Below are 16,698 nucleotides of genomic sequence, written 5' to 3' on the forward strand. Positions count from 1 at the left end.
AGCAAGCTGTCGGTCGCTTCTGTTTCTGGTTTTTGCTGCTTGCTCTCTTGGGCCCACAGTGAAGAAAGCATTGCTGTGCAGAAAATAAAAGGGCTACACATGAACCAAACTGGATGCACATAACTGACTTCCAGTAAAGCAAAAGGGACTTAAACTTGTTCATAAAAGGTCTTCTTAAACTGAGGCCTCCTATGGTCCTCATTGGCAAGCTTGTCATCAGCAAGGCTACCCTCCCCGAACACTTGCCTGACTGCATTAGTTATTACATTTGATAGCTTTATAGTATTATTTGAAGCTTGCTATTTACCTAGTTATACAAGACCCGGCGGCTTAGAGCCTGCTCTCTGCCTGGGCTGAAAATCTCTGCAACTACCTCCAAAATAGCCCAGATTTTATGACCCGTTAAGCTTAATGATAAACCCTTGGATTTACGTTCTGGGCTAGTGAGCAATGGGAGGTCAAGGGCTAAGCTTTGATTTATCTGCAGGCCAAGGGAGATAGTTATTTCTATATTCTTATTTTTCTCGTCATTTGCCATGACGACTGCAATGCTTTGCTATGACATCATGGCAATTTTTAGCGTTATTTATGTCAAAATCAATACTGCACTTAGTCCTTTCACAGTGCTGCCACTGGTACCTCCTCTCCCAGCAGGATGGGAACATTGCCAGAGTGGCTTTCCATCCTCTGCCCAGCCTGAGCAGCAAATCCTGCTACAGACATGCTAACTCCAGATCTTGGTGGCATGGAAGGCAATGGTTTTCAACCTGCAAATACTGTTGGAGGTGGGGGAATGGTCTGGGAAGGAATACTGTTCCGCTTTGCACCAGTTTCGTACATTTGTGGTGCTTTACATGCAATGCCAGCAGTGCCTGGAGTTGAGATAAATTCTGTTTCATGGTGCTTTAAATCCAGAACCATGAAAAAGAGCAGCTGGTACTGTGGAAAGACACTACTCAGCATGGCCCAGTATCTGCTTTTATTATGTATCTTGCTGTTTTAACAGTTTCTCTGAAAACCCCATGCCTCTGGAATCAGGGGATTGCAAGAAAATCTCCAATTTGCTCTCCAAATTTACTTAAAAAGAAAATAAAGAGAAAATTAAATGCCGTATGTTATAGGCAAAAGTCTTGAGAAACGGTCCATAAGGACCACAAATATTCATGCAACTCAGAATTTCACACTTGCCTGGCTTTAACACACTCATCAAAGCCAGACCCTGCACATTTTAGAGCCTGACCCAAGGCTGGTTACTGGCTTCAGCAAGGGCAGGTGGGTGCATCATGGAGCAACAGGGTGAGATATTAGAAAAACGCTGAAGAATACCATGATATTGGAAAGCTAATCACACCTTAGAGTTATTTTTCTTCAAAGATTATTACATCTATTTGACTATGCTGTACAGGTATACTAATAGTACTTAAATAATACTGAGAAAGGATAGACAAAGTAAACATTAAAGGGCAAATTTCGAGTAGCTCAAATTTACAGAGGGAAGTGGATGCCTGATGTAATAAAGGGAACTTGTCAGGGGAATGGTGCATTATCCAATCTTTGTCGATTGACAGCTTGACAGCCTTTCACCTCTTTTAAAAAAGTCTTTAAAAAGCATTAGTTAGCAATTATCACCAATTTTCTCATTAAGTCCATGAAAAAAAATAGTTGCAGTTTAATTTCTAGCTAAATCAGGACAGTTGACTATTTTTCTTTCTTACAGAGAATTGGAAATTGAAGAGAAATAGCAAGATGCTGTTACATCAGTAAGAGAGAGATACCAAAGAGCAAAGTAAACAAGAAGAGAAATTGAGTTAGAATAAAAATGGCAGAAGTAATGGAACAAAACCACCCAGAAACCCTGTAACCCTCAGTTAAAGGTCTCTCACAAGTAGCAGCATCAGGTTGTTGCACAAAAAATGCAACAACAAAATACTGTGGGCCAAGTCCTACCAGATGCTGAGGAAAAAGTCAAAATGCTTCTTCAAGCAGAAGTTTTATTATAAATGTGAGCCGCAGAGGTATCAGGTTTCTCACGTTACACACAATCCCAGGGGTCTGTTGCACTGGTGATGTCCAAATTCAGACCAGATTGCCCAAGAAGAAAGAAGCTCTGGCTTTGAATTAATTCTAGCAAACCTTTCTCTTGGAAGGAAGCAGCCCTGCTGATTGGTGGCACATTCTGTACTCCTCTCCCCCAAAAGAGGAAAAAAATCCACTTATTGTTAGCATGTTAAGAGATTCTAAGCCACTTTTCAGCTGGCAATGCTCTGCATCAGTGTTTAAATTATTTACCTCATGCCTTGTACTTCTTAAGTACTTGAAAAAACCCTACTTATTCTTCTCTGAATCCTCACAGTGCTAAGAGCTGGTCCTCAAAGAGAGCGGGTAGGGAAAGCACAAAATGTGGGATGGCTGTTGCATTTTTGGTAATTTCAGTATTGTATCTCTAATATAATGAAAAATGAGTGACACGCCTAAGTGTCACTCATTAGAGTGCCCCTAATAAAAGCCTTGCCTCAGTAAAGCATTTCTCTCACTTCCCAGGACCAGGACTTGACTCTCACCTCCATCCAAGCAAAGGTTTCTTTTGTCTCACCCCTACGAATAAATCCTCCATGGCATACAAGGCACATGGTTTTGCATGTGTTTCCCCAGAGCAGTTTTTAGGGTATGTATTCTGGCACCTGCTTTAAGCTGAGCCCTGTCATCAATACTCAGTTTTGGCATGAGAGCTATTGGCAATAACTACTTTTATTCACTGCCAAGCCCTCCCTGAATTCCAGTAGGATGGACTCTTTCCATTAAGCTACATGAATGCAATTACGGATATCCACACACAGGATTTTTCTAATTTGTTTGCTTTTCTACTTCTCATCCTTCATTTACTGTCCTAAAAATGTCAGAACAGAGAGCAAGAACTTAAAAAGCAATCACCACCTGCAAGCATCGTAGCAACACTAAACTATTTTGGCAGCCAAGCCTCTCTCAACACGTGCTTACGGGGCCTGTATCCCTCGTGCTGGGAAGATGCAATATATTCCCCGGCTTTAGGCTGCATCATTTCAAGCTCCTGCATAGAACATGGGAGCACCCAGAGATTTTGCTAGAGCAGCTGATGGCTTAGATTACAGCCATGGCCTTGGCACTGGAGCACTTCCAGTAGCACACTAAACTTTATGTTTCCAACATAAAATCCCCAGTAATGTTGCTTCCCCAAACACTGCCGGCACACCCTACAGCAGATGGTGCTTCCCAACCAGCCACCCCACTGAAAGCACCGTGCTCCACAAAAAACTTTTTCATTAACACTTTGGTCTCAGCTGCAGTTCAGCCATGGGGTTTTCTGCCCTTTGATTATTTCTTCCCTGTGACACAAAGCATAAATAGGAAGAAGTTTTGCTATTTGGAAAAGAGGAGTTCAGTGCGTGCAACAGAGAGACAAATTCATGCACCATTATTCTTTCCTGGATGCTTCGAAATCTGAGATAGAGGCACAGCTCAGGGCGCATTTGCTTTGTGCTCATCTTGCTCTTGTGAAAACCTTCCTACTTCTTCAGCCTAGAAAAATCAGCCTTTTCTATAGAACACAAAACCAAATACCCTCCAAATCCTACAAGAAATGCAGCAAGTCTGTTGCCTTTGGGGTCTTTAACTCAAGGTAGAGACAAATTTAACAGATGTAAACCCAGGTTTCTGTGGAGAAGACAGGATTTGGTTGAAAAAATAAACCATTTAAGCATTCTGACATTTTACTTACATTTCACGAAGAGTTCAACAACAACCCTTTTGAACAATATCTCATTTCTATGTCCTTCAGTTGTATCCAAGAGCCCTTCCACGAGTAATGCACAGAAGATTAATGAAAAATCTTTTAAATGTATTTATTTACATGGCCTAAACGGCCCGATGAGGCATTAAGCATTGTTTTTCTAATCCTGCAAAGCACCAAAAGCCTCCTGGGACAGACTGAGCCTCTTCAGCTCAGGACCAGATAGTTCTGTGCCTTAGGAAAAAAAATAAAGCTGAACACCTGAAAGTGCTTTTCAAAAGCAATTATCATAATCCCTCCTGTTACCCAGAGGGAAGCAGTGGCACGCAGAGGTTAAATAACTTCTCAGAGGTGGCTCAGTGAGCAGCACAGCATGGATTAGAGCCAGGGTGCCTCCTGACTTCTAGCTCCATGCTCAGCCCAGTGCCTTAAATAGCCGCAGTGCAAGTAATTAGCTCTGTCCTCTGTGCATGCATCTAACTCGGGGAATGGGAAAGCTGGAGTTCAACTTAATGATATGAAAATTTCTATGGAGAATCCCATGAGAGAAATTTTAAGTTTTAACAACTATTACCTGAACAACCTGTATGAAGGCGGAGGGGAAAGCCACTGCACAGATTTTACTGCCACCAGTTTAGGAAGAGTGAATTATTCACATACAGCAGAGCATGTCGCAATGAAAGGTTTATAGGGGCTATCACCAGAATCATTCTTGTGGCATTTATTCGTTCCAGTTTTTGTTTGTTGGCATTTCTTTTGTCCCCTGTCACCAGGGATCTCTCCATCCTTCCCTTTCTGGGGTACTTTAACTGCTAGGAAAGCAATGAAACTTTTGCTAAGGGAAGGGTTTAGTGACACTGCACATTTTTATTTACATTGTTATTTCGCATTATTGTGTATTTCTACGGTGATATCTGACAAGTGTGGTTTTCCTCCATCAGAGGTGACGGTGTATGTCTACTTCCACTATTCCCTTGCCTATAGCTACAGCATCTCTTACTTTTTCAGCTGCCTCCAGCAAGGAACAATAAATCTCAAACACAGTCAGAAAATGGAAAATCTCTATTGCTATTGTTGGCATCCAAGTTCTTTGGCTTAACCTGGTTTTGGAAGAGCACCTTTGTTCAGCAAAATCAAAGCTCCCACCCCTGCGACACCAGAGCAGCGTGTCCTGCTGCAGGCAGAGCCGTTCGCTAGCAGCAAACTCTTAACAGCAGAGCTGGCGCACAGAGCAAAGCCAGGATGGCCCAGAAGGAAAATGATGGGAGCTGGGATTTCACTTTTGCTCTCCATCACTGCGTGCCCCTGAGCAAGTCACACCACTCTGCTCCTGCACGCTTTGGCTATCCTCACCCTGGCACATGGCATATGTACAAACAGGATGGGTACACCTTATGCCATAAGCTCCCCAGGGTGAAAACACATCTTACTACATGTCCTTACAGTCTCCAGCCCTACTAGGACCCCAATTTTGGTGGTTCGTGAGATATAAATATTAATTGGTATATACAGCTCATGTTTTAATAAAAGCTTTGCTTAGGGAATAAGAAAGGTCAGAAATAGGAAATGGCAGCCCAGCCTGTAAAAGGAGAAGAGCTAAACTTGACTCACACATTTTTGTTTGATTGGTTTGACTTTAAAAGATATTCAAGCTCTGTCTGCTCCGAAACGTAATTACCTTTGTACTTCGACTAGATGCACCTTCCAAAAGCAGCAGCACTCTTACACAGCCCAGAAAAAAAAAACAGTTGGAAAAGATGCAAAATAGCTGATTTCATATGTCATGGCTGGCTCTGCACGACACGATGGGACCATGCGCTTCTCACGTCACTGCACTCACAGGCACTACTTGGAAAGGGATAATCCTTGAACCTTTAAGGCACAAGACTTGGCTCAAAGCCGACATTTTGTGCCAGGGCTGCAAGACGGCTGCTTTCAACAGGCATAGCTGAACCACGCGAGAACCAAATGCTGTGGCAGGTCTTAGCCCTGAAGCCCCGGGCACAGTCCTGCCCTCTGAGTTGTTTCTCTCGAGGAAAAGAAGAAAAGCAAAAGCTAAACATTCATTTTGATAGAAAATATTTTGTTTTCTTGGTCGTGTGGACAGCCCTCCAAACGCAATGCCAAGCCCTGCTCGGCTTGGTGACAGGCAGGCTGAAACACCAGCACTAACAGCAAGTCCCCAGTGAATCTCCATGGCCTAATGAATTAAAGGCTTCAGCAGAGTTACCTGAACATTAAATATCACTAGAATGCACTGAAATTTGCTCTAAGGCAGGGCTGGGGGGAGTTGCCTTTTAAATGGCCTCATAACTAACTGGGGTTTTGTGCAGTTGGTAACATTTTTGAAACTTTCCAGATTTCAGCTCTTTTCCCTTGATAATGAAGCCAATGCAGTTGTGCTGTGCATCAGGCAGCACTCTGATGCACCTCATCACCAGCTGAAGCTGAATTTAATGGGGGGAAGTCGTCTCAAAAATATCAAGCTTTGTATCTGGAAAGAAGGGAGATACCCTATGAAGCTCCTACCAAGCAAGAGACAAACCCATATCAGACACCAGAGAAGCTACAAGGGAGGACACGACAGGAACTGAGGCTCTATTGGTTGTGCCATCCATTTTTTGAGCAAATAGTTGTGTAAAACACCCTTCATGCTTCAAATAGCTATTGAGAGTAGTGAGATTGTATGGAAACATTTAATAGATTAGAATTAATGGAAAAAAATAATAGAGTATAATTGCAAGATGGTAAAAAGTGTATGCCCTCCAGGTGTGAGGGATATCAAGCACATGAAGTTTCCATCATGGTGTTTCTAGTTTTTATCCGGCTGCTGTCACCGACCATCCCACCCTGACATCAGAGGGTTCACTCGGCTTTCACCAACACCCGGGGAAATGTGGCCAAACCCTGCAGCAGACCCAACAGACCAACTCCACTGACTTCAGCAAGAAGCAAAGCACAGATGGCCCCAGAAACCCCACCAGGATGGCCAAACATGAGTCAGAGATGCTAACGCCACGAGCAGGATATCCCAAGGAGGTGTTTTAGCAAGAGGTTTTTTGTTTGAGCTTTATGTGTATTTCAGAAACTCTTCAGCTGCTGGTACCCACAAACACCTGTTAGCAGTTTCAACGCACACCACACAGCAGACTTCTGTTTGTAGCTTTTGCAAAGTAAGCCGGTAAAACCGGAGTGAATTTATGTATTTGAACAAGTAGATGCCAAACACTTCAGATTCTTAATTGGAGCAGCTTCAAAGCAATAATTGGATTTAAGTGTCAAATGTGAGTGTGATCAGAGAGGAGGAGCAGAGATGCAGGCGCTCTTCTGCTTTGTTTTTCCTCTTCTTTCTTCTATACCTCCCTGAAACAGCACAGTACCCCTGACAGATCTGTGCCAGCATCACCGCTTGGGCTTCAGCCACATGAGCTGGAGTCCTCCTTAAACTCAGCTTTAAACCCAAATTACATACCCCAACTGATGTCAAAAAGAACAGTTTGCCTCCCCTATTTCAGTAGCAAATCTGGGGTCAGAGATGATGTTGATGAGGTAAGTAAGGCAAAACTCATAATTGTTGTTAACTAAGCACCATGAGAAATTTGTTCACAGCTGATTGACAGCAGGAGTTGACACTAGTGAGCAAGTTTCTTGCAAAGCATTCTATTTCCCAAATATTAGTTTTCAAAGCAATAGTTGCCAAAGTAACTGTTACTTTGGCAAATAATAGTTGGGAAATAAAATGCTTTGCAAGAACCTTGCTCATTACACATTCCCAGTTTGGAATCAGCCATTGGGATGCTGAGGTTTCACTGAAAGCTAAATATTCACCTACTGTGGATATCTGTGATTGATGAAGATGTCCAGAAAAAAAAAAAAAGCCACTGGGAAGCAAATAGGGGTGCCAAAGTAACACGGGAATCAAACAAGCAATGGGATTTACTAGGTCTGGCTCTGTGGGGGGTCACCAAGGGGATTCACTGATGACTTGTAAAGGGGTTCTCCACAACAGGACTGCCACGGTCTCCTCTCTGTGCTACCACTTCTCCGCACAGAAATGACTACTCAGAGCCCCTCTGTTAAGTATGGTTCAACAGTCACTACAGCTGAATGACATGCGTGCACACTCACAGTGACTGGTTAGCCCTCATTTCCTTGGGATAAGGTTAAAAAACTGCAAGAGTGAGTAATGGCACTCAGAGCTTCTGCACCAAGGGGAGGCAGGACTATGGCAGACTGATCTAAAATCTTCTGAGTAAAATTTATCTCCGCTAGACAGCGCAGTTTCACCTGGATCAAAACCAGTTGTAAAAATGTTTGAAGCAGGTTAAAGAAGAAAGTTTAGCTTCAGCACTCTGAACACAAGAGTGAGTCTTTCCCTCAATTCAAACCATGTTTTTACTCAGTTTATCTCCAATAAATACAAAAACATAATTCCACACTGAACAAAGAGCTTCCATCAACCTGAAACAAATTACAACCAAAAAATGGTGACTAAACCACAGAAACAGCCAGTAAGGCAAACTGCAATGAGTAACTCCCAAAGCTTTAGCCAGCACAGTAGCAGCAGCTCTGAAACCAGTGCCTTGCCCCACACTGCCTGCACTCCTCCATCCCCACCTGCAAACCGGGAGAGCAGCTGCTCACCATGGGGGGATCAACCTGTTGGTAATTGCTGTGCAGCACAAACAGTAACACTTCAGCCAGAAGAAATAAGCAATGCAAAGGGCCATTTTATGAACCTCAAATTGAAACGGAGAAGCTTCTACAGCTTCTGCTCAACCTCGCTCTCAGGGCTGCAGATGGCCAGGGAGCCCTGCAAGTGACACTAAACCCACTCTCCTCATCAGAAACATCATCCTCAGCAGACGGCCAGAGTGATTCCCCAACACCTCCAGATGCATTCTCCATGCAACAAGAGGTCCGTCCCCAACAGCTGCAGCGATGCTCACAGCCATCAACACCGGCTTTTGCGCAGGGCAGGGGAGCGTGGCTCCCTACGTTAGTCCTCAGCTGCGTTATTTAAAGTTTCATGGTACAATAAAGGCAATAAATTAGAAGCGATGATTCCTTAAGGGCTGTCTGGGCAGCAGGGACCACAGAGATCTCTCTCAACACAGGTACCAATTCCCTTCCTTCATTTTGCAAATGCTAAAGCATATAAAAACATTCTAAGGTGAAGGGGAAGGCTACCAGCAGGGTGGTCTCACTGCTGGCTCCTCTTGAGTTAATGGGAATTTTATCCTTAATGGCAACAACAGCCCATTTGGTCTAACACTGAGTATTTGGGAAGAAAGAAAATTCCATTGTTTCTTTACATTAACAGAGGGCTGGTGTGTAACAAAGAGGAAGAAAGGCAGCCTGTGTGCTGCTGGCTTGTTGGTGAGAAAATCTCAAGGTCTGATCGATACCAAGAAAAAAGCACCTCTCCTCTGGTCTGAGGCTCAAGCATTATTCAAGCACAGCAGTCACCATGCAGCTCATTTTCTTTAGGTATGATGATCTAAGGCTAACGAACACAGACAGAAGAACGGAGCCGATTGCAGGCACTTCTAACCCTTTACATGCAAAAAATGAGAGTAAGCAGAGGTATATAGGTGCATGCACGAGCTTTTCCAGGAGCGGCTGTACATCTCTCTGGGCACCTGCCTGGTGGGTGAAACCCAAAGCACATGATATTCACGGAAAGTTGGGAGCAACTTCCTCTGGAAAGAACACCTGACAAGAATCAGAATGCTTAAAAAAAAAAAGAAAAAAAAAGCCACTGTTGTGGGAAACCCCGACAAGGTATTTAAAGCGAAATCACCTACGCCGACCCTTCGGGAGCCCTCCAGGAGAGGAGCCCGGGAGCGCCCGGCTCTCCCTGCGCCAGCCGCCCTCGGCAGCCCCCGCGGCTCTGCCCGCTCCGCACAGGTGGGGAAGAGGATGCCCGGGCTGTGCCTTTGTCTCCCGGCCCGCTCCAGCTCCGCCGAGCCGGGCACCGGCTGCCAGGACGGGCGGGCGGCACGGCGGCCCCCGCCGCGCTCCGGGGAGCGCCGCGCCCGCCCGCGGCCCCGCAAGGTCGAGCCTCCGCCCGCGCCGCGCCGCTCCGCCTCGCCAGCCGCCGCGTACCCTGCGCGGATCCACCGCGCCCCGCTCCAGCCGCCCCTACCTCGGCGGCCGCCGCCGTCACGCCGCCCCCACCGCCATGTTCCCGCGCCGGCTACATCCGGGCCGCGGCCGCCGCTCGGCTCCGCTCCGCTCGGCACCGCTCCCTACCGCCCGGCCCGGCCCGCAGGTGCCGCCGCCGCCGCCACCGCCCGCCCCCCGCGCGCCGAGCCGGGGCGGGGCGGGGCGCGGCACCGCCCTGGCGCCGGGACGGGCCGGCAGCAGGGCCCCGCCCCGCCCCACCGGCGCGTGCTTCTCGGCGCGGAGCGGCGCGCAACCAGCGCGCTGCGGGCGGGGCGGGGCGGGGCGGGGCGGTGGCGCGCTTGAGGCGGGCTCGTTCCGCAGCGGGAGGCAGTGGCTGCGCACCTGCACGTAACGTCTGTCCTGAGAGTTTGTCCGTCTGTCCACCTGCCCGTTCACACACATCCTCCAAACGCGCACCCCACCCACGCCAGCACCAACCCAGGCACCCACCCACCCACTCCTGCACCAACCCGTGCACCTAGACACCCACCTACCCATTCATGCACCAACTTGTGCACCCACCCGTGCATTCATACACCCACATATCGCCCACCCATGCACGCACCAACCCATGCTCCCATATATCCAGCCACCTACACCCCAATTTATGCACCCACCCACCAACACATCTGCCCACTCGTGCACCAATCCACACTCCCATCCACATCCACCCACCCCCATCCACGCTCCCATACGCTCCCCAACTCGGCAACCATCCGCCCACACGCCCACCCATATATCCATCCACCTATCCACCCACACATCCATTTACCTACATGCCTGTACATCCATCCACCCATGCATCTGGGCATCCACCCGGGCATCCACCCACCCACTTCCTTCTGCACTTGGACCTCAGTCATATATATATATATATATATATATATATATAAAAAATACAAACAACTGTTCCGACAAGTTTTGCTACCCATAAGCTCTCCCCCAGCAATGGCCAGGTGCTGGGAACAAGTCTGGTTAAGGCAAGCAATGGAAGGAAGCAGTCGGAGAAGTACAACAGCCAAACCCCGTATATCCCGTGTAATTTAGGTGTATTACTGCCAGCAGTTTGTGCCTGCCTCTGAAAGCTGCTCAAAGCCTACGTTTTTATATAATGTTCCATAAGAAAGATTAAGATTGCCTTTAATAAAGGTACATATCGGTCCTTCCACATGCTAAATCAGGAGGGAGGTGATGGACCATAAACCATCCCTGCCAGGAAACACTGAGCGCAGATGGCAAAGTGTTTTTTGGAAGTACCTGCAGCAGATTCCCGGGAAGAAAAGACCTGAAGCCAGCTTGATTGATACAGCCCTGCATGGGAGAGGGGCGATGTCATCTTAATGATGTTGAATTAAATGTCATTTCTAGTTTCTCTGATGCACATTTGCATTAAAACGCACTACGAATAGCAGGAGCAGAGAGGATACAACAGGAATGGCTTGAAGATAAGGGTCTGCGTTGGAGCTGCATGGGGTGGCCGTGCTGGGATGGGCAGCGGGAGGTGCAAAGGCTGAGGCTCTCATGGCGCTCAGCCGCTCACCTGGGGTCTAAACAGGTTTCCGCATGTACGAAAACCCCTACATTAACGACGACGACAAAAAAATCCATCAGAAATGTGCTCTTCCATTACCCGTAATGCTTGCTTCTACCTTATTTTCTTTACTTTCCCCTCAATCACTGCTCTACCTAATGCTGCGAGATGAAGTGAGCTCCCTTTGGTCTTGACAGCACATGGTGTTCGGTGTTTGCTGGCACGGCAAAGTGCCTGCTCTGGCCTCAAAACCCAGACACAGCAGCAATGGGCAGCACCAGCACGAGAAGGGGCGCTCTCTCCTTGCTGGGAAGGAGACTGGGCACAGACAAACACAGTCAAAAATACAGCATAAAGCTATTCAGAAGCCCTGGGCCATAACTTCGAGCCCCTAAATGTGAAACTCAGACGCAGGCTGGTTAGGGCCACTCTGAGTGGGTGCCACTGTTGAAGTCGCTCTGTTGCTCCTGGTTTCCATTGGTTTGCAGTGGGTTTTGCAGCCAGAAGTATCATTTGAAATCAGTAGCCACTGAAGGACGTTCAGGCTTCTGCGAAAAAAAAAAAAAAAGAAACCGCCCCAAAAACCCCAAGCCAGGCTAAAACTTTAACTTGAAGAAGAAAAAACAACTTGGGCTTAGACCTCAACGCAAAGCTGAAGCCTTTCCCTGGTGCATCAGACTAGAAATAACATGGGATGAGGCAGTGAAGGTTTCCCTGCTCTGAGTCAGCATGAATGACGTGTGTCTGTAATGCAAGGTGTTGCGTGTCACATCTTGGCATGGTACATATGGCTTCTAGCAGGGGAAAAAAAAGAAATCAAGTCTTTGCTGTTTTGTTTTTAGTCTCAAGTGTGATTTGTAGGAAATTGTCTCAGTGAATTGGCAAAATGGGCTGACGACTGCCAAACTGCAGGGCTGGGAGAGAGGCACTGCACCATTGCAAGAGCGTCGAGGGAGGGAGGTAGCAATAATCCCCCTGCATCCCGCATGGTGCTGGGAGAAGGGGTGGCAGAGAGGTTCAGTAACGTGAACCTGCTGAGACTCACACCGAAGAGAGGTGGACGCATCTATCGGCATTGGAAAATCCCATCCTGTGTATCCCCAGAGAGCTCCGGACTCTGTCATGACGGTTGAAGCCAACAAGAAACCAGATACCTGACTTGGGCATTAGTTTCTCCAATAAAGTCAACTGAACTACCCAAAGGATGCTTGACTATTTAATCTCTTTGATATGAAAAATAGCTGGATATATGCATACATATACCCCAAAGCCCAAAGCTTTTCAAAAAAGGTTCATTTTGGTTTTGGCTTATTCTTACACACAATGGTATGAATCAGAAATATGGCCCCTCAACTCATTGCAGCTGCACTAAGCTGGAGTTGATGCAAAAGAAAGGAGGATGAAAATGCAAAATGTCCTTTCCCCAGAAAAATCAGAGCATAGGATTATTAATTTTTTTATCTACATTATTTTTTAAAAATTCAATAATTTTAAATTAAAACTGAATCGATGGCACTGAACATTATGGCCTAAGTTTCACTGTAATACTATAATAAATAGAAATAAATCCATAAATATTTTAGATGAAGTCAAGCCACTTCAGTGACTGAAGTATTTGCTGAACCACCTGGATCAGGAGGTTCTTGAGACTCTAAGTCCATTACATACAGACCCGTTTCTCCTCGGGATGCACAGAAAGATGTTCTTCCCTTCAGTTCGCTCAAAAACCATCAGGGATTGAAATGAAAGAGAGAACAGGCAATTGCACTTTCCCCCGTATGAATCTTTATGAGGATTTGGTGATTAGAAATATCCCAGCTTGCTGTCAAGAGGTAATATTTCCCATGTTCAAAATGTCCATTTCAAATGCAGAATAAGTTTTGAAAATTGTATTCTTCCCCTTACCCCACCTGTCCATCATATTTAAGATGTGATTTAAATTAGAGCACAGTAGCTAATGTATGTTTCTTACTCTGCTCTGCAGTGCACCTTGACACAAATTAACATTAAAATTAGTCATGTAGTAGAGGCATCAGCCATCAGTTCGGCACATAAAATGAAAAATGTTAAGTAACTTTAGACTTAACATGCAGATTCTTAAATAAATATGGTAATAGCATGTCCTGATCGTAAGTGAAAAAAGAGCACTAGGCTCCAGCAAGGAAGTATCAGTTGTTCCTTAGGAAAATAATTAAAAAATACAAATGAAGAACAAGATTCATTTAAATAATCAACTTTGTGTTTCCTGCTAGCTGATTTAAATCATGATGAAAATTGTTGATTAAAGCCCCTCATTTAAATCAGTGCCCCTTAATGAGAGTGCAAGCCTATCAATGTAAGCCCATAACAGTAATAAAAGACTCTTCAGAGAAGAAACAGCTTTCACAAGAATACTTCCAGGGCTGGAAGAAATTCATCCTTCCTTTGCAAAAAGAAATACATCTCACCAAGCTAAGCAATTTTTCTCCCCTAAGCTCTTAACCCTGTAAAAATAGCAGGAATAGGGCAATAAATCATAGGATATTCACAGCCACATTATGTAAGTACGACTGAACTTGTGATCCTTTTCACTAACTGTTGGAGAGGAAGATGAAGTATTGCTGGGATAATTTAAAAGACAGGTTTGAATTCCCTAAATATTGTAAACGAACGTCCTGTCCAGCTATTCCTCTTAGCAGCCAGCAGCCTTTTGAGGGCTGCGTGCTGTTGCATGGGGAGGACGGCCGAAGGATGCTGGGTGGAGCGGAACTGTGCCACTCCAAGCACCACAGTGCTCCCATCCAGCCCCTGGACTCTTTCCAAAACACCGTTTAAGGGCCACATCTCTGGTACCAGAGCAGTTACTCTTATAGCTCCACCTCATAGCTCCCCTAAACTTAAGATGACTTTGTTTTCCTTATCAGTCAAAATCTTAGCATGAAAGCATTTATAATGAATTTACAGCAAATGTAGAAAACTGCATTTCACTGAGGGTTGTATGCATATCATCAGTCCATCCAGGTATTTATTTACATGTCCACCGTCCACAGAAACAGGCTCTTCCCTGTGGTCCAGTAATCCACATTGCTTCCTAGTCCTCTTGACTTCATGGAATTTGGGATTGCTCCCTGCAGAGTGCATCGCTACAACCCCATGGCCTCTCTCTCTATTTGCAAGGGTCGCCGTAACCTCTATTTCTGTGCTGCCTAGTGCTCCTCCTGCACTCCCAGCTCCTGGGCTCAAGTTTTGTGTCTCCCAAGACAGAGATTTCTGCCCTTTCTGGAAGTGTACCATGGGATGAAAGCTTGAAGGCACGACCTTCACTGCACCAAGATCAGTCACCAGAAGACAGACAAACAGAACTGATACTAAACCTCATAAAGGTACTTTTAAAGTTACTGTATATTTTTGAGGCATGATTTCTGGAATGCCTGGTATTGCTACTGCCAATATCCTTATTGTTCAACAACCAAAAGATACACAGAGATCTATAACTAGGGATAATTCTTGTAGATTTGCACAGACTTATCCTCACACACCTATGATTCTTCCCCTTAGCTCCTTTTTCCGAGGGCAGCAATGGGCCCTAACCCTGCAACGCAAAGCACAAGATGCCCTGTGGCTTGCATCCTCCCAGGATGCTGGTTGCAGGACATTGCTGCTCCAACTCCAGGGATAACCCTGGGATGTGTAGGGGCTTCAGTCCTGCAACGTGCCCTGAGCATTGTCCCGTCCTGACTGAAATGACAGTGGTGCTGGGGCTATATCAGGCTCCGATCCCTGTTACCACTCACCAGGGCACAGAGCCCGCAGGTCCCGGCATCTGCATGCAGGAGCCATGCTGTGTCTTATCAGTGGGTGCTGAGCAGATACTGTTTCAGGGACTTCTTGGCCTCTATGATAAAGCTACAGAGATTCAAGAACACATTTATTTGCTCCTCTTCTTCCCCCAGCATTTTGCAAAAGCAGTATTACACCTTTGAGTCACACTGCCCTGCAAATCTGCTTCCAAAAGGCTGCCTTGTTTCTTCAAAGACCATTTCCAGTGCCTAGCAAGATCTCTCAGAGCCCTTGACTTTGCAGCTGGCAAAGTTTACAACATGTTTACAATGCCCTGCATAATTTGGCTATGAGATAATGTACAGTATAGTCCTTCAGTGGTGCACAGTGGGAGAAGAATAAGTGAAAAAAAAAAAGGTGATGCAAAGCCAAGAAAAACAGATGGTAGCAAGCTCACCAAGGGGCAAGAATGAATAAATAACTGCAGATTTTTTTTTCCAAGGAAAAATATATTGTCAAATCAATAACACAGTTTTTAGGAAATGCAAACTAGATCAAATGTGCATTTTTTCAGCATTGAACAATGGCACTTCATCAGGACCGATGGTCTGTACTGCATGTGTTTTTGCCTAAATGAAACAGAGAGAAGTAAAAATAGGATTGCTCCGAAAAGTTCTTGTTTGACCTCAAGGTTAAATTTCACACTTCCTGGGAAGTTCTGCTATAGATAATGAGCCGAATCTTTCAGGTGTAAATCAGAGTGCTCCAGCAGTTATCATGCCGTTTAGCAGCGTGTATCTTTGACTATCCAAGTCAGGGCTGCAATTCTTAGAGAGCAGAACTTCTCGATTTTTATGGGAACTTTCCTGTGCCTGCTGTTAGGGCCACAGGAAACTATAGTTACTTAATGCATCTGTGCACGCTTCTAAAATGATTAATCGACACCCTTTTTCTTTTTTGACCACATCAGGTCAAGCTACAGGGGGAAAAAGAGATGCTTAAAAACAGCCAAGTATACAAATACTCTTACTTTCTTCCAGCAAAAGATTTTTTCGCCTCTTTTTAAGTCACCCAGAGGAAGCCAAGCAACATATGGGATGCATGAAAGTTGCTCTCTGCAAATCTGTCAATCCGTTTTAGCAACGCCATGCATCAACCCCAACTCTGCTATTAACACAGGCCTCCCTGCAAAGGGGCTGCCAACTGGCCCACAGTCAGCTATTCGACATGAGACAAACCATCTCCTGCTACACTGATCTACAGGCCCGAAGAGCAAAAAGCTGCAAGGAATCAAATCTCATGTGCTCTCGCTCTGTAGCCATGGTGCAAAAACAATCTCTGCAGCATTGCCGGTGCTCTCTTGGTCACCCGCTGGTGGTGGTGGGTTAGAGAGCAGAAGGCATCACAGGCTGGAAGGAACTGCAGCCTCTGATAGCAGGCAATAACCTCTTGACCACCTCTTGGCTGTGGAAGA

General features: G+C 45.7%; 1 protein-coding gene across 2 annotated transcripts in view; it reads right to left on the reverse strand.

Annotated features, from left to right (window-relative positions):
* PAK5 (p21 (RAC1) activated kinase 5) overlaps positions 1–10,057 on the reverse strand; it is a 91,914-nt gene extending 81,857 nt beyond the window's left edge. For both annotated transcript variants that reach the window (XM_052784078.1, XM_052784077.1), the window contains exon 1: positions 9,915–10,057. The gene's annotated coding sequence lies outside the window, so the exon portion shown is untranslated. The remainder of the gene's footprint in view (positions 1–9,914) is intronic.
* Between the last annotated feature and the right edge of the window lie 6,641 nt (positions 10,058–16,698).

This window comes from Harpia harpyja, chromosome 4 (genome assembly GCF_026419915.1).
Source record: "Harpia harpyja isolate bHarHar1 chromosome 4, bHarHar1 primary haplotype, whole genome shotgun sequence".
Classification (NCBI taxonomy): Eukaryota; Metazoa; Chordata; class Aves; order Accipitriformes; family Accipitridae; genus Harpia; species Harpia harpyja.